This window comes from Oncorhynchus mykiss, chromosome 8, assembly GCF_057628025.1.
Source record: "Oncorhynchus mykiss isolate SJ-2025 chromosome 8, ASM5762802v1, whole genome shotgun sequence".
In the NCBI taxonomy this organism is placed as follows: Eukaryota; Metazoa; Chordata; class Actinopteri; order Salmoniformes; family Salmonidae; genus Oncorhynchus; species Oncorhynchus mykiss.
Window position 1 is genome coordinate 65152919 of NC_143029.1, and position 19523 is coordinate 65172441.

The 19523-nt window shown below is 40.2% G+C and overlaps 1 pseudogene across 1 annotated transcript in view; it reads left to right on the top strand.

Annotated features, from left to right (window-relative positions):
• Nucleotides 1–12779: 12779 nt before the first annotated feature.
• Nucleotides 12780–19523, top strand: part of LOC110530316 (translation initiation factor eIF2B subunit gamma-like) — a 51657-nt pseudogene continuing 44913 nt past the window's right edge. The window contains exon 1 of the transcript XR_016482558.1: nucleotides 12780–12929. The product of XR_016482558.1 is annotated as a translation initiation factor eIF2B subunit gamma-like (transcript). The remainder of the gene's footprint in view (nucleotides 12930–19523) is intronic.

Genomic DNA, 19523 nt, shown 5'->3' on the forward strand with positions numbered 1-19523 from the left:
GCACCAAAGCAACCCCACAACATGTTGCTGCCACCCCCGTGCTTCACGGTTGGGATGGTGTTCTCCGGCTTGCAAGCCTAATTTTTCCTTCAAACATAATGATGGTCAATATGGCCAAACAGTTCTATTTTTGTTTCATCAGATCAGAGGACATTTCTCCAAAAGGTACGATCTTTGTCCCGATGTGCAATTGCAAACCGTAGTCTGGCTTTTTTATGTTAGTTTTGGAGCAGCGGCTTCTTCCTTGCTGAGCGGCCTTTCAGGTAATGTCGATATTGGACTCGTTTTTACTGTGGATATATACTTTGTACCCGTTTCCACCATCATCTTCACAAGGTCCTTTGCTGCTGTTCTGGAACGTATTTGCACTTTTCACATCAAAATACATTCTCTAGGAGACAGAACGCGTCTCCTTCCTGAGCGGTATGATGGCTGCGTGGTCCCATAGCGTTTATACTTGCGTACTATTGTTTGTACAGATGAACGTGGTACCTTCAGGCATTTGGAAATTGCTCCCAAGGATGAACCAGACTTGTGGAGGTCTACATTTTTCTTTCGAGGTCTTGGCTGATTTCTTTGGATTTTCCCAAAATGTCAAGCAAAGAGGCTCTAGTTTGAAGGTAGGCCTTGAAATAAATCCACAGGTACACCTCCAATTGACTCAAATTATGTCAATTAGCCTATCAGAAGCTTCTAAAGCCATTACATCATTTTCTGGAATTTTCCAAGCTGTTTAAAGGCACATTCAACTTAGTGTATGTTAACTTCTGACCCACTGGAAATGTGATACAGTGAATTATAAGTGAAATAATCTGTCTGTAAACAATTGTTGGAAAAATGACTTGTGTCATGCACAAAGTAGATGTCCTAACCGACTTGCCAAAACCAAGAAATTTGTAGAGTGGTTGAAAAACAAGTTTTAATGACTCCAACCTGAGTGCATGTAAACTTCCGACTTCAACTGTATGTATTATAGTGGTCCTGTATGTGCTCAGTTCATAGAAGCATGGCACTCGCAACACCAGAGATGTGGGTTCGTTTCCATCTGGTGTCAAAACGTGTGGACTCCTCTCACTTTAGATAAAAGTGTCAGTTACGTACATTTTTATAAAGCAGTGTGATGATCTTTTTGATGATCTGTTTCGAGTTTTGTACTAAGAGTTGTGAAAATTGTCCACGTGTAAACTGCACCAAAACGGTGCAAGAAACGTTATAATACTTTTTATGTTTCTACTTTACAGACATACATTTTCATTATGTAGTTCTGTCTGTAGTAGACAAACCAGTTTTCATGTCAAATCTACAGGTTTACCAAATGGTTAATTGATCATCAATTAAGAGCGGTTGTATTAAAATATTCTTATGGCTTGAATCTCGCTAACGGGATCGATATGACAACAGCCAGTGAAAGTGCAGGACGCCAAATTCAAAACAACAGAAATCTCATAATTAAAATTCCTCAAACATAGAAGTATTTTACACCATTTTAAAGATAAACTTGTTAATCCCACCACAGTGTCCGATTTCAAAAAGGCTTTACGACGAAAGCACACCAAACGATTATGTTAGATCGGCACCTAGTCACAGAAAAACACAGCCATTTTTCCAGCCAAAGAGAGGAGTCACAAAAAGCAGAAATAAAGATAAAATTAATCACTACCCTTTGATGATCTTCATCAGATGACACTCATAGGACTTCATGTTACATAATACATGTATGTTTTGTTCGATAAAGTTCAGAGTTTACATTGGCACGTTATGTTTAGTAGTTCCAAAACATCTGGTGATTTTGCAGAGAGCCACATCAATTTACAGAAATACTCATAATAAACATTGATAAAATATACAACTATTATGCATTGACTTATAGATACACTTCTCCTTAATGCAACCGCTGTGTCAGATTTCAAAAAAGCTTTACCGAAAAAGCACACCATGCAATAATCCTAGTACAGCGCTCAAATCAAGCCATACAGATATCCGCCATGTTGTGGAGTCAACAGAAGTCAGAAATAACATTATAAATATTTACTTACCTTTGATAATCTTCATCAAAATGCACTCCCAGGAATCCCAGTTCCACAATAAATGTTTGATTTGTTCGATAATATCCATCATTTATGTCCAAATACCTCCTTTTTGTTCACGCGTTTAGCCCAGTAATCCAAATTCATGACGCGCAGGCCAGACGAAAAGTCAAAAAGTTCCATTACAGTCCGTAGAAACATGTCAAACGAAGTATAGAATCAACATTTAGGATGTTTTTGACATAAATCTTCAATAATGTTCCAACCGGAGAATTCCTTTGTCTGTAGAATTGCAATGGAATGCAAACTAACTCTCATGTGAACGTGTGTGGTCAGCTCATGCCACTCTGGCAGACCGCTGACTCATTCAGCTCCCATTCCCCCCTCCTTCACAGTAGAAGCATCAAACAAGGTTCTAAAGACTGTTGACATTAGTGGAAGCCTTAAGAAATGCAATATGACCCCATAGACACTGTATATTCGATAGGCAATGAGTTGAAAAACTACCAACCTCAGATTTCCCACTTCCTGGTTGGATTTTTTCTCAGGTTTTTGCCTGCCATATGAGTTCTGAAAGACGCACAGACATTGTTCAAACAGTTTTAGAAACTTCAGACTGTTTTCTATCCAAATCTTCTACTAATATGCATATATTAGCAACTGGGCCTGATTAGCAGACAGTTTACTCTGGGCACCTTATTCATCCAAGCTACTCAATACTGCCCCCAGCCATAACAATAATAGTAAAAGGTATTTTAACAAAAGTAAAGGGAATCATATCAAAAGGTATGTATGCATTGCATTGTGAAAGGCAATTACTTTATATGAACATGTATTGCAATGTGGAACATGTACTTCTAGGTTAAAAAAAATTATTACGTTTGGTGAAAAAAGTGACTGTTTGATTTTGGGTTGTTAGTCAATTGAAAATGTGCTTAGAGTTTTAAAAGAACTGCCTTTTTGATGAGCTGTTTGGAGTTTTGTACCAAATCAATTACAAAACTGTAACTGTAAGGAATTTCTGGGGAACACAACACCTCCACCATTTGCAGCCATTTTTGTCTCTTGTCTTGTAACCCAGAAATCCTGATGATTTGAGTTACTGCACTGCTTAACATAATACCAATTTTCTTAAACTAGATATCCTCCAAAACAATGGTTAAGACATTACTCTAAGTCTTTTTTCATTAAGGGATAATTGTCTTTGTCTAAATGGAAGACAGGAATGAATGAGATAGGTTGAGAGAGTGAGAGAGCAAGAGAGAAAGAGAGAGAGAGAGAGATGCATGACTCAGCCCATGCTCTGTTGGCCTCCTTCCTCTGTTTAATAGAATTAGAGTGTGTGATTTAAGCGTGGTTGTATATGGTGTAGTCCCACCCATGTTTGTTCTGCCAGCAGACTGCTCACCCTGTGAAGGTGGAGGAGGACCTCACACAGAGCTAAGCCAAAGCCATAGTGCCACTTCCGACTCCACTGCAATCCTGGCAGACACTTTAGGGAACAGCTGAATTTTCTGCCGAATTACAATGCCTGGCCAAATTAGCCCAAAGCCCATTGAGTAATGTTCTCACTAAATCTGTGATTAAGACAGCTGGATATCTGAGTCTTGTCTTGTCTTCAGGGGAGGGGGAAGGGGCAGAATACCTCCCTCTTAGCCTGGGAATTATTCAGGTAGTATTGTCTAACTCAGTATAATTTAAGTGTTTGGCTGCAATTTTTCATTCACTCAAATCACAGGGCTCACTGTAATATACTACCACTCAATCTACTATTGCTTCTCTCAAAATTGAGATGGATATCATAATCAGCATGATCTTGAGCATAATCTTTTTCGATAAACATATCAAGCCATGAACACAACTTTAGATTAACACATAATCGTTATGGTGTTGTACATCTCCACGGCTATACACTCTTCGTTGTGTCCAAGAAAACATTTCAACATCAGTCAAGGGAAATCACAAATAAATCACAGCATGTTACTGGACCTGGTTCCAGACTTGGATATCCTCCACTTTAGCCCGAGGCCTAGATGTACTGCTTCCCTTCATCTGTAAGAGGATGTGACTGTTTCTGGACAGATCAAGGCCCCATGCCAGACCACAGAGCAGAGGCACCCAGACCCAGACCCAGACCCAGACCGGCAGAAGAAAGGACATCAGGCCCATCCCAAATGGCACCTTCTTCCATAGCAGTGCATTCGTGAAAGTATTCAGACAAATTAGACCTTTTCCACATTTTGTTACATTACAGCCTTATTGTAATATAAAAATATAACATTTACATAAGTATTCAGACCCTGTATTCAGCACTTTGTTCAAGCACCTTTGGCAGCGATTACAGCCTCGAGTCTTCTTGGGTATGACGCTACAAGCTTGGCACACCTGTATTTGGGGAGTTTCTCCCACTCTTCTCTGCAGATCCTCTCAAGCTCTGTCAGGTTGGATATGGAGCGTTGCTGCACAGCTAGTTTCAGGTCTCTCCAGAGATGTTTGATCGGGTTCTGCGTGGTCTTGGCTGTGTGCTAAGGGTCGTTATCTTGTTGGAAGATGAACCTTCGCCCCCAGTCTGAGGTCCTGAGCACTCTGGAACAGATTTTCATCAAGGATCTCTCTGTACTTTGCTCCATTCATCTTTCCCTCAATCCTGACTAGTCCCCCAGCTGTCCCTGCCGCTGAAAAACATTATGCTGCCACCACCATGCTTCACCATAGGAATGGTGCCAGGTTTCCTCCAGATGTGATGCATGGAATTCAGGCCAAAGAATTCAATCTTGTCATCAGATCAGATAATCTTGTTTCTCATGGTCTGAGAGTCCTTAGGTGCCTTTTGGCAAACTCCAAGTGGGCTGTCATGTGCTTTTTACTGAGGAGTGTATTCCATCTGGCCACTCTACCATCAAGGCCTGATTGGTGGAGTGCTGCAGAGTTGGTTGTCCTTCTGGAAGGTTCTCCCATCTCCACAGAGGAATTCTGGAGCTCTGTCAGAGATGCCCTCTGGTTCTTGGTCACCTACCTGACCAAGGCCCTTCTCCTCCGATTGCTCAGTTTGGCCAGTCGGACAGCTTTAGGAAGAGTCTTGGTAGTTCTAAACTTCTACCATTGAAGGATGATGGAGGCCACTGTGTTCTTGGGGACTTTCAATGCTGTAGAATGTTTTTGGTACCCTTCCCCAGAGCTCTACGATGGAAACAGGATGCACCTGAGCTCAATTTCGAGTATCATAGCAAAGGGTCTGGTTACTTATGTAAATAAGGTATTTGTGTTTTTTATTTTAAATAAATGTGTAAAAATGTATTAAAACCTGTCTTCGCTTTGTAATCATGGGGTATTGTGTGTAGATTGATGAGGAAACACATTAATTTAATCCATTTTAGAATAAGTCTATACCGTAACAAAATGTGGAAAAGGGAAGGGGTCTGAATACTTTCCAAATGTACTGTATAGCACACTACTTTTCACCACTGCCCAAGTACTGCACTATATAGAGAATAGGGTGCCAATTAGGACGCCAATATGGACCCCACTCCCCAATGCCTTGTCTGTCAGTCAGCACACCAGCGGTGCTTGGGGAATGGGAAATTGTGTCACGTAAACAAAAAAACTAAATGTCCCCAGCCAGATGTGACAATCCAAACAGTGACATGCCATGTGATTATTGAGAGTAGAGGCTCCAGCCAGGCCTGACATAAACAAAACATCCATCATGTCATCACAGGGTTTAATACAGACACAGCCTGGGATCCCACCATGGGAAGTTTGGTCTGTTCTAAGGATACCTCCCAAGTGGCACCTTATTCCCTATATTTTGATCAGAGCCCCGATGGGCCCTGGTCGAAAGTAGTGCACTAAATAGGGAATAGGGTGCCATTTGGGACGCAAGCCAAAAGAGCGATGGAACATATGCTGTGTAACAGGAGGACAGTCAGCAACAGTCATGAGTGAGTCCGTGTGGATTCTACCCCTTGGAGGTTGCCTCTGGCTTGGCCTCTGGGGCTGTGTGTGCATGGGGACACCCAGTGGAGTTGTGGCTGCCTGCAGTGTTGGGAGGCTGAGGGGAGAGAATGGTGGTTAAAGGACCTCACAGATAGACAGAGCCCTGCTGGGCGGACAAAGACAGAGGAGAGGAGACACACACAGAGATCAGAGAGGCAGGGCAGCGTGCTGTTTGCACTCTTGTGGCTTTGCCTCACTGGGCTCCCCCCCTAAAACAGGCCCCAGCAGAGTAAGGGCAGTCACCCACCCGGCCAGCACCAGACACGCACACAGATGAATGTCCACTTGCTAGTACTCATAAACACACACGCACATACACATTGAGCACAGACGCACACACAATCATACCCCTAGAGGATAAACTATAAAGCGTGATGATGTGCTTATGTTTTAGTGACATACTTTAGATTTTGCTTTATAAACCACAATTGGTGCCAGAGGAGGGGAATTTCTGTTGGAACGACCAAGGAACAACCTTCATGTTTTTAAACAATTATAAAACCCACAACATACCATCCCTTTTCCCGGCTCACCCTCATCCATGTTTGGGTGGGACTTTTACTGTAAATCCAGGCGCTACATAAGGTGGAGTAAACTCCTATCTCTTCTTCTCTCTGCTCTGTTTTATATCAAGCTAGCCGAACTACAAGCTTCGTTACAAGCACTAGAAATATGAACAGTGCCAGACATGTAAAACAGTCAAAGACTTGACACATCCACTCACCAGGCATAGCACTGCGCACAGACATGCCAGGCCCTTCCGACAGGGAGTTGCCCACTGTTTACTGCTTTGGCTCATCAAAACCATGCAGTCTAGATATTTCCTGTGTCTGGAACCCGTGTTTTGGACCTTTTCATGTTGGAGTAAAAGGTGCTTTACAAACGTAAATGTGAAAAGAATGTATCCAAGAGGAATTTTTTATGAAGCAGATCATTGAAATGACAGTAATTATAATTACCAAACTCTAGAAAATATGATACACATCAACTGCTAAAAGGATCAGCTAAACCTGTGGTTCCCAAACTTTTTATAGTCCCGTACACCTTGAAACATTCAACCTCCAGCTGCGTACCCCTTCTAGCACCAAGGTCAGCGCACTCTCGAGTGTTGTTTTTTGCCATCATTGTAAGACTGCCACACACACACTATATGATACATTTATTAAACATAAGAATTAGTGTGAGTTTTTGTCCCAACCTGGCTTGTGGGAAGTGACTAAGACCAGGGCACAAATAATGACATAATAATAATCAATAATTTTGCTCTTTGTTTAGCCATCTTACATATAAAACCTTATTTGTTCATCAGAAATTGTGAATAACTCACCACAGGTTAATGAGAAGGGTGTGCTTGAAAGGATGCACATTCCTCTGCAATGTTGGGTTGTATTGGAGAGAGTCTCAGTCTTAAATAATTTTCCACACACCCCAGGTCTGTGCCCGAATTTAGTTTTCATGCTAGTGAGGGCCGAGAATCCACTCTCACATAGGTCCGTGGTTGGCAAGGGCATCAGTGTCTTAACAGAGGCAAGAAACTCTGAGCGCAGCCCAATCCAGAAATCTGGCAGTGACTTCTGTTAAAATTCAATTTTCACAGAATCGCTTGTTGCAATCTCAATGAGGCTCTCTTGTTCAGATAAGTGGACTGGAGGCAGGGCATGAAAGGGATAATGAATACAGTTGTTTCTGTCATCCGTTTCGGGAAAGTACCTGCGTAATTGCTCACCTAGCTCCCTCAGGTGCTTCGCTATATCACATTTGATATAGTTTGAGTTAATTTGCACACAAAAACTCATACAATGATGGAAAGACCTGTGTGTTGTCCTTGTTACTGCAGACAGAGAAGAGCTCCAACTTCTTAATCATAGCCTAAATTTTGTACCGCACATTGAATATAGTTGCGGAGAGTCCCTGTAATCCTAGATTCAGATCATTCAGGCGAGAAAAAACATCTCCCAGATAGGCCAGTCGTGTGAGAAACTCGTCATCATGCAAGCGGTCAAGTGAAAATGATGGTCAGTGAAGAAAGCATTAAGCTAGTCTCTCAATAAAAAAAACGTGTCAATACGTTCTCTCAATTTAAAAAAAGTGTCACTTCCGTATGTTGTAAAAGCATCACATGGTCGCTGCCCATATCATTGCATAATGCAGAAAATACACAAGAGTTCAGGGGCCTTGCTTTAACAAAGTTAACCATTTTCACTGTAGTGTCCAAAACGTATTTCAAGCTGTCAGGCATTCCCTTGGCAGCAAGAGCCTCCCGGTGGATGCTGAAGTGTACTCAAGTGGAGTAACGGACATATACCAGGAGCTGTGCCAGGCCCGCCACGTCTGTTGACTCATCCAGCTGTAACGCATAGAATTCACTGGCTTGTATGCGAAACAGTAATTGTTTCAAAACATCTCCTGCCATGTCACTGATGCGTCATGAAACAGTGCTGTTTGATGAAGCCATTGTCTGTGTAGTTTTTTTGGCCTTTTCCCCCAGCATTGTCCCAGCCACATCTACCACAGCAGGAAGAATGAAGTCCTCCACAATAGTATGGGGCTTGCCTGTCCTAGCCACTCGGTAGCTCACCATATAAGACTCTTCTAGCCCCTTGTTATGAATGGTATCTGTTGCTTTTATACGTCTTACTACTCGAAAGTCGTCTTTATTCTCGCTCAAAAAACTCCCGTGGCTTATTCTTCAATTTGCATGTTTAGTTTCTAAATGTCTGTGCAAAAGCAAAGGTTTCCCGTGAGAGAGTAACGGTTAATGTGATTGGGATGTTAATTATTTGACTAGGCTACCTGTATTTGTAATTGTGTAGTTATTTCGCTGAACACTAGATGGTTTAATTTTATTTTTGGCAGTGAAACAAGGCTACTGAGGCGAGAGAAAAAAAACTCACCCAAATGTATAACCCGTTGGAATTTTTTTAATAAAAAAATAATACTATATTTAAATATTTTTTAAATGTGAATCACGTTTTTATTTGGCGCACCCCCGAAATACACCCTCCTTTTTCTCAAGAGTGAAATAGTTATATAGTTAACCTACTTGTCACTACTTTTCCCATAATCCTTAATCTTTCGGGCAGAAGATAAAAGGAGTGTTTTCATACTGCTCAGCTTGTCCAAACAAGAATCTCACGCTTTGTGCTATGCTATCATTTCGGGGAATCCTGTGAACGACACATGTCCTTTTGCTGCTGCCTGTAGGAGAATAAAATGTGAAAAGTGTGGACGTACAGACAGGCTCAGAGAGTATGTTTATCTATGTCATCGGTGGATGACCGTGAATGGGCCTGTTTTTGTTTCCATGGCAGCTGGGGCCCCGATGCTGGCCCTGGAAGTGGCGCAAACACAAACCACACTGAACATGTTGTGCTTCAACTGCACTGCAACTCAGAGGGAGGCGGAGGTTGCCCGAGACAAACTCCCTGGGTGGTCTGTCCGGTGAATGTTTATGATCTAAACCAACCTAATCCAACTGGCTTGTTTAAGGGAATCAAGAATGATTTACAAGAGCTGCTAAAGCCAGGAATAGGAAATCTGAGGAAATCACGGCAGCCTTATGGATCAGGCAGGGCTTTTGCTCTATCTCTTTATTCTTGTTATGGCCCTAAAATACTTCTTTACATCAATGCCTTTGATTGCCAAAATGGTCAAGCTTTGATTGTCATGATCTAGGGCTCAGTGGATTTGCAATGGGTTATGAAGTTATGAAGTTTTGCACCTGCATTTCCATGGTTTCGCATCTATCAAATAGCGGCTAGGTTTTTTCTTTCTTTCTGAAAATACAATGATGTGTTGAGTCTGTGCAGAGTTTGAATTTGATCGGTAAAAACCACAACGTTAGTTCTAATACTCCCTCTTAAGTTGCACATTCTAACATAGTAGATCAAACAATTGGAAATTAGATATTAAATCATTAGCCTAAATGTATAAGAATCATTGCCCTCTGGCCAGGGTTACTACTGGATATTAATAATATAAAAAATACATCTGATATTTTCAAAGCACTGACATTTGTTTCGGAGGTATAGCAAAGGCAGAAAATAGTATGGTCTCATAATAACTCTTATAAACGTTTGTTTACCCTTTTAAGACGCTGCCTTGGTCTGTACTTTGTGCCACACTACTAAGAGCACATTTTCTGCTACTTATATTATTATGCGATTTCAATTGGACCTCACAGTTGCCTCTTCACGTTTTGGGGCCAGCAATGTGGAATGTCATGCGAATGTTGTAAAAAAAGAAAAAGGGATAATCTCACAGTGTCGGTGCTTTGGGTTGACTTTTATGATAGCCTTAGTTTTAGCCAGAACCCCTTTTCGTGACAAGAGTAATGCCATCTGCATGTAGAAAACACCTTGTAAAGGGGTTGATGGTGATGACCAGGATAATGTAAAGAAACCATTTGTAGTAGAAGCATGTCATGTGAGCCAGATTTGAATAATGAAGATCTTTGGTCCATGGCTTTTATTCCATCTCAGATGAATACATGCTGCCATATTCTACATCAATCAACCATTGTGAGTGACAGGATCATCAGGGCAAATACAAACATTGTACTTGGATGTTATGCATGGCTCTTCTCTATTTTTTCAATCATACTTGAAAGTTTTGGATGAAACAAGTTGAAAGTGAAAGTTCACCCAAAGTTACATGTTGGGTTCCACACCCTGTAGGCAGTCTATGGACAAGGTATGACAGGAATACATGCTTTGGTTTTGTTTACCTGACCACTGTTTCAAATGCTAACTCAAATGCTAACATTTGTGGCACAAATCCAATGGAAGTCAATGGTACCAATATAAGCATTTTCACGCGTCATGTCCAAATCATCTATAAATAACTTAATTGAGTTACACAATCTGTTTTTCGATCCTTTAGGTCAGATGATTTAGACATGAAGCATGAAAATGCTTATATATTGTAGGTACCATTGACTTGCATTGGATTTGTGCCACACATTCTCAAACGTTGCCATTTTAAATAGTGGCCAGGTAAACAAAAACAAATAATGTATTCTTGTCATATCTTCTCCATAAACTGTTTACAGGTAAAGGAAACCAATATGTAATTTTGTAACTTGGATGACTATCCCTTTAACCTTCCCCTTTTCTTTCTGATAGGCTACCATGCGGTGATTTCAAATTCATTTTGTGATATTTGTGATCATTAAGTGGGATTTCATTGGCAAAGTGTCAGTGGACCAGTTATGTACCTTTGTATTGAGGAGGTAAAATACTACACTCCCTGCCAGTTGACAAACGTCGATTCCATCATTAACACATGATTATCCTGGTGGTCTAACTGCTGTTTTTCACCACAGTAAACATTCGTGTGACTAAGCAGCACTATGTCAAGGTGACCAGAAGGAGTTTAAAATGCATTCTCATAGCTGTGTCAGTGAACATTTACACAGTTTTCCTCTTTCCCTTCCCTCTCTTCAGAGTGAACTGCGATAGCTTGTCTTGTTATTTCAATGCTTCCACTACAGGCAGCTACCAATGAAGCTCATCTCCAGTCCAGAGAAAACAAAGCCACGCCACATTCCCAGAGTTAAATTTGCTGTTACATCGGAGGTCTGAGAATTGGGGTTTGGGCTCTGTCTGGAGGAGCTGGGTGGCTGGTAATCTGCACTGGTGGGGGCCTCAGCCCAGCCTGGAAATTGCTGGTGTGAGTCCTTAGGAATCTTCCTGTAAAGACACACAAAGTACATTTTCAGCTTCCCTTTCCTACATTATTTTATGATAAAATCATTATAATAAACATCATGAAAGCATTTTTAAACGCCAACGTGTTCAAATGAGCATGTCAACCAAATAGCAAATTAACATGGTGATAGCTTAAATAAAAAATATGTGATAAGGATAACATGCAAAACAGCAGACATGAAAAAGCCAAAAGTTATTTAATTCTCACAAAAAAATAAACAACAAACATATTGATGATGATACTGATAGTGTTGGTTTTGTTGAATGTTTAAATCCTGATATGTTTCATTCTGACCAATGTCTGTATGAACAAAATATCCGATTTTAGATCTAGTTTTCTCCCTGACCGATTTTTTGATGATGATGGTTATGATATGGATTTTGTTGTTTTTGTTGACTGTGTAAATCCTGAACTGTTTCATTCTGACCAATGACTGTAGGAACAAAAATATCCGTTTTTAGATATAGTTTTCTCCCGGACCGATTTCATCAACGGTAGGAAGTGTCATCATACAAGTTAGCATGGTGCTAGTCAATTTATCGAACTGTATCTAATACTATTTTATTGTTTCACAAAAAGTTATTACCACGTATTGGTGAAGGTCTGCACATATTATATATAATAAGCTCATGAAATTGTTGATCTCGGTTGAGACTGTGGAACATTGCAGGATAGCGAACTATTGGTTCGCTTGTTAGCGAACACTTGTGACAGCACAGCGCTGTCATATTGGGGACAAGTATATTGCTGCTGAATAAACCTGTTGACGTTCTCCAAAAGGTAGGTCACGTGATTTGCTTTATCTACTACTGGGAGTCAACCTGACAATTGGTATTACTGCTTGCAAGTACTTAATCCGTTTGTTAGCGATTGAATTGTTGGCTAGTAAGGTAGCTAACATTAGCTAACTGAACATGTTTGTGTGGGTCGCGTTTTTGGGATAATGTAGGAACTTACTTACTGTATGACGTCAGCAAGAGAGCAAGCACAATCATGTTGATGTGGTCATATAAATTGGACCGCTGGTGTGTGTATGTATAACAGAAGATGGAGCTGCAGGCGGTATATTGATGGCTGCTGGTGGTGGTTCTCGTATGATGGACCTGACCTACAGCACCCGCAAACCTCTGCTACCTGTAGGGAACAAGCCCCTCATCTGGTACCCCCTCAACCTGCTGGAGAGAGTGGGGTTTGAAGGTAATATTCTCAACATTTATGGCTCGATCCAATCAAACCCACTTTGGTGTATTACTTTTTTTCATGTTCAAATCCCAGAATCATGGTGTTGGATACTACAACTACCAAGTGGACTCCCTCTGGTAGATGCTTCCTGTTTTCAGAATAAGAGGTGTGTGTGTGTGTACCTCTTACAGGCTGCAATGACACTTTCAAGGTAACACAAAGGAGCTAAATACTTCAACAATGTAAAAGATATTCACATTTCTGTGTGACTTGAATGCAACAGATACCACTTCTCCATGTTATTTAAGACTGTATGGGTAACACCGCCAGTGCCACCTCACCTCATCCCACATGACAGAGCAGCCCAGCATGGGAATGCAGTGTGACCCAATAACATTCCCCAACTGGCGGCCCGGGGCTGAATTTGGCCCGCATGTGGTTTTATTTGAACCCCTAAGTTTTCTGAGCAAGAAAAAACAGATTTTAATTTTGGAAATCTCTTCCCAAGTATTCCAATGCATAATAGAGACACGTGATTGTATACAAATGTGAGCAAGGTTTGAAAGGATTGTTTTAGTCAAATATTATAACTGGGCTTCTTGCTGTCATTTTGCTGTCTACAAATTATTTGTAATTATGTTCCGGCCCCCCGACCACCCGCTCAATACAAATCGTCCTGCTGCTAAATCTAGTTGATGATCCCTCCCATATTTGTTGATGCATGAACCAATGGCGCAATAAAGGTCACTTAGGGACTATGAATAAAAAAGTACTGCTCTAGTGCTGTCAGTGGCAAAGCCATTATTTCTAAAAGGATGTATACCACTTTTACAACACCTTGGCCTCCTACTCCTATGTGTGTTTCTTAGTATTTGTTTCAGAATATAATGAGTTGGCCTATAGCCTAGCTAACATGTTTTTTGGAATACATGAGTCTAGCTAAGAAACTTGCAGTTAAGACAAAGCGAATGCATGGGTAGACCTATTTACAGTGTTTATAGGTCCCGGCAGTGGAGTCAGTTTGCTGCCAGGCCTCTATGTAGCTCAGACAGTCAGGCTGCATTTGGGTAATGATAAGTCAGAGGTAATTATTGGGGGATAAATGACTAAGATTGTTATAGAGAGCACATTTTTCTCCTCCAATCATGTGGGCCAGGGCTTGATTTTGGACTCCTCACGGCCTAGTTGTAATAGCCACCACTGTGGTCTGGGAAAGCTGTTCTTGGCCACCTCTTTGCTTCAGTAAAATGCACATGAGGGCCCTCCACTGGAGTGTCAGTCTTGTGGAAGGTGTGGTGTGTCTGGTTAGGAGTGAGTGGATTTTGGGGATTTAAAACTATTATTTCTTGTTGAGTTCCTCATTATCCTTAGTGTTGAAGTAGCCTAAGGTAATTTCCATGTAAAAGGAGCCATGAGCACCAACGTGAAGTTCACAGGAGCATGTCAAATTGGGTGTCAGATGAAAGCTAAGAGTCTATATTTTTGAGAAATTAAATTATATGTACATTTTCAACCATTTTCCATCCTAAAAATTTGGAATAAGCAAAGGCTTTGATTTATTGTCAAAATATAGAAAATATATAGAAAACATCTACCATAAAAAGTCTTAGAAGGTAAGACCCCTGCCAACTAATATCAACACTTTTATGTTTAGTTTAGGATCATTTTTTCTGCCTTCTGTATGTTTAAAAAACATTGCCTTGTGCTTTGAAATTTCATTACCAAAAACCCACATCATTCAGATATTTTCTAATTTCTCTTCCTCATGAGGAGGTAGGATAATGACATTTCACAGAAGTAAGTTTAGTAAGTAGTTTTTATTGATATCAGTCGAGTACAGTACACAGTAGAGCACACTAGAGTTGAGTACACTGTACTGTTCTGTGTTGTACTCTACTGAGCTCTCCTGTGCAAATAATACCCAAATATGCAAAGGAGAATATTGTATATTTCTACCTTGTGTGTACCTATTTAGGATACATCACCATGAAGAGAATGACATTCATATCCATAATTATGTATTTCTGTGTAGTATAGATCAGGGAACTATGAAGAAATTCCTTTACCACAATTCTGTTACCTGATATAATTCAATAACCAAAATAGTTTTCAAACTCAATGTGTCATGCCATAGCTGACACCATTCTTTCTACAGACATCTTGAATCTTAATTCGGAGCAGATATTTAAGAATTTTGGGGAAATTTGTTCATATAAAACTGAGAGAGGTTTTACATCTGCATCTGCACAGTTCTTTCAGTAAATGTGTTAGTAAAATGTTCAGTGTAAATTGTCAAAGTAGGCCTTGTGCATAGAATTGTATGGTTTGTTAAACTTTGTTTGGCATACATTTTAAGTAAAAAATCTGATTCTTCCTTAACCATGGAATTGCCCCTATAGCGGGATTGCCTGTTAAAGCAAGGTTTTATCATACACATTAGGGGAATTTCAACATAAAAAAAGTTCAGGTTCTCTAATTAGTGCATAGAAGTAGGCGATATGGGGTTTTCAAATGGAGATACTGTAGTGAAGGTTAACATACTATTCCAAAATTGTGTAGCTGTTCCACACTCAAGGTTTATCTTTAGTATTTATTTCATTCAGCGGTTGGTAGATATACAAACGTTTCGGCCTAAACCTTCGTCAGTGTCATTAGCGTCTCCTCTGAAGGTGTGCTTCTTTACTGTGGGCTCGTTAAGGGTAACGACTGACAGGTGCACTCACATGACAATAATGCATCTAAAAAAACTTTTTATAATAACGCATTGGAAAAACATTGGGCTATGTAATACACCTATTTCTTTCAATATTGTCACCTCTAGCCCAAATCTTTTCTATACCAATACACTGCAAGTCATCAGTGATATGGCCCGCTTCCATAACATGTCTGGAAACAGGACAGGTGACATCACAGCGCCAATGTAACATTTGTCTTTGCAGGCAAACATTAGCAAATAAACTACATGTGTAGTGTTGCAGGTTATACAGGAGTTTATATTATATTTACGATTGGAGATGGGACACATTAAAAAGGGTTGGTGATTGGGTTTACAGTGCCTTCAAAAACTATTCATACCCATTGACTTATTCCACATTTTGTTGTGTTACAGCCTTTTTTTCACCATTCTACACAAGATACCCCATAATGACTGTAAAAACATTTTAATTTATTGAAAATGAAATACAGATATCTCATTTACATACAGTTAGAAGTCGGAAGTTTACATACACTAAGTTGACTGTGCCTTTTAAACGGTTTGGAAAATTCCAGAAAATGGTGTCATGTCTGTAGAAGCTTCTGATAGGCTAATTGACACAATTTGAGTCAATTGGAAGTGTGTCCTGTGGATGTATTTTAAGGACAACTTTCAAACTCAGTGTCATGGGAAAATCCAAAGAAATCAGCCAAGACCTCAGGAAAAAAAATGTAGACCTCCACAATAGAGGTCGACCGATTAACCGATTAATTAGGGCCGATTTCAAGTTTTCTTAACAATTGGAAATCGGTATGTTTGGACACCGATTTGGCCGATTAATTTAACAAATAAATAAATAAACACTGTACACCTTTATTTAATCTTTATTTAACTTGGCTAGTCAGTTAAGAACACATTCTTATTTTCAATGACGGCCTAGGAACGGTGGGTTAACTGCCTCGTTCAGGTGCAGAACGACAGATTTCTACCTTGTCAGCTCGGGGGATTCAATCTTGCAACCTTACAGTTAACTAGTCCAACGCTCTAACCACCTGCCTCTCATTGCATTCCACGAGGAGCCTGCCTGTTACATGAATGCAGTAAGCCAAGGTAAGTTGCTAGCTAGCATTAAACTTATCTTATAAAAAACAATCAATTATAATCACTAGTTAACCACACATGGTTGATGATATTACTAGTTTATCTAGCGTGTCCTGCGTTGCATATAATCGATGCGGTGCGTGTCGTTGCTCCAATGTGTACCTAACCATAAAAGTCAATGCCTTTCTTAAAATCAATACACAGAAGTATATATTTTTAAACCTGCATATTTAGCTAAAAGAAATCCAGGTTAGCAGGCAATATTAACCAGGTGAAATTGCGTCACTTCTTTTGCGTTCATTGCACGCAGAGTCAGTGTATATGCAACAGTTTGGGCCGCCTAATTTGCCAGAATTTTACGTAATTATGACATAACATTGAAGGCTGTGCAGTGTAACAGGAATATTTAGACTAATGGGTGCCACCCATTAGATAAAATACGGAACGGTTCCGTATTTCACTGAAAGAATAAACATCTTGTTTTCGAGATGATAGTTTCTGGATTCGACCATATTAATGACCTAAGGCTCGTATTTCTGTGTGTTATCATGTTATAACTATGTCTATGATTTGATAGAGCAGTCTGACTAAGCGATGGTAGGCACCAGCAGGCTCGTAAGCATTCACTCAAACAGCACTTTTGTGCGTTTGCCAGCAGCTGTTTATGACTTCAAGCCTATCAACTCCCGAGATTAGGCTGGTGTAACCGATGTGAAATGGCTAGCTAGTTAGCGTGGTGCGCGCTAATAGCATTTCAAATGTCACTCGCTCTGAGACTTGGAGTGGTTGTTCCCCTTGCTCTGCATGAGTAACGCTGCTTTGAGGGTGGCTGTTGTCGATGTGTTCCTGTTTTGAGCCCAGGTAGGAGCGAGGAGAGGGACGGAAGCTATACGGTTACACTGGCAATACTAAAGTGCCTATAAGAACATTCAATAGTCAAAGGTTGATGAAATACAAATGGTATAGAGGGAAATAGTCCTATAATTCCTATAATAACTACAACCTAAAACTTCTTACCTGGGAATATTGAAGACTCATGTTAAAAGGAACCACCAGCTTTCATATGTTCTCATGTTCTGAGCAAGGAACTTAAACGTTAGCTTTTTTACATGGCACATATTGCACTTTTACTTTCTTCTCCAACACTTTGTTTTTGCATTATTGAAACCAAATTGAACATGTTTCATTATTTATTTGAGGCTAAATTGATTTTATTGATGTATTATATTAAGTTAAAATAAGTGTTCATTCAGTGTTGTTGTAATTGTCATTATTACAAATAAAAAAAATTAAAAAATCGGAATCGGCGTTAAAAAATTATAATCGGTTGACCTCTACTCCACAAGTCTGGTTCATCCTTGGGAGCAATTTCCAAACGCCTGAAGGTACCACGTTCATCTGTACAAACAACAGTACGCAAGTATAAACACCATGGGACCACGCAGCCGTCATACCGCTCAGGAAAGAGACGCGTTCTGTCTCCTAGAGAATGTACTTTGGTGCGAAAAGTGCAAATCAATACCAGAACAACAGCAAATTACCTTGTGAAGATGCTGGAGGAAACGGGTACAAAAGTATCTATATCAACAGTAAAATGAGACTTATATCGACATAACCTCAAAGGCCGTTCAGCAGGGAAGAAGCCACTGCTCCAAAACTGCCATAGAAATAGCCAGACTACAGTTTGCAACTGCACATGGGGACAAAGAAAGTACTTTTTGGAGAAATGTCCTCTGGTCTGATGAAACAAAAATATAACTGTTTGGCAATATTGACCATCGTTATGTTTGGAGGAAAAAGGGGGAGGCTTGAAAGCCGAAGTACACCATCCCAACCGTGAAGCACGGGGGTGACAGCATCATGTGGGGTTGCTTTGCTGCAAGAGGGACTGATGCACTTCACAAAATAGATGGCATCATGAGGCAGGAAAATTGTGACTATATTGAAACAACATCTCAAGACATCAGTCGAGAAGTTAAAGCTTGGTTGCAAATGGGTCTTCCAAATGGACAATGACCCGACGTGTACTTCCAAAGTTGTGGCAAAATGGCTTAAGGACAACAAAGTCAAGATATTGGAGTGGCCGTCACAACGCCCTGACCTCAAACCCATCGAAAAATTGTGAGCAGAACTGAAAACTCGTGTGTGAGCAAGGAGGCCTACAAACATAACTCAGTTACACCAGCTCTGTCCGGAGGAATAGGCCAAAATTCATCCAACTTATTGTGGAAGGCTACCAGAAATGTTTGACCCAAGTTAAACAATTTAAAGGCAATGCTAACAAATACTAATTGAGAGAACGTAAACTTCTGACCCACTGGGAATGTGAGGAAATAAATAAAAGCTGAAATAAATCATTCTCTCTGTTATTATTCTGATTTCACATTCTTAAAATAAAGTGGTGTTCCTAACTGACCTATGACATGGAATTATTACTAGGATGGAATGTCAGGAATTGTGAAAAACGGAGTTTAAATGTATTTGGCTAAGGTGTATGTAAACTTCCGACAACAACAGTAATTATTCACACCCCTGAGTCAATAGTTTTTAGAAGCACCTTTAGCAACGATTACAGAGTCTTTCTCGTTAAGTCTCTAAGAGCGTTCCACACCTGGATTGTGCAACATTTACCCTCTATTCTTTAAGATATTCTTCAAGCGCTGTCAAATTAGTTTTTGATCACTGCTAGACAATCATTTTCATGTCTTTCCATTGCTTTTTCAAGTAGATTTAAGTATAAAAAAAACTGTAACTCGGCCACCCAGGAACATTCACTGTCTTGGTAAGCACCTCAAGTGTAGATTTGGCATTTT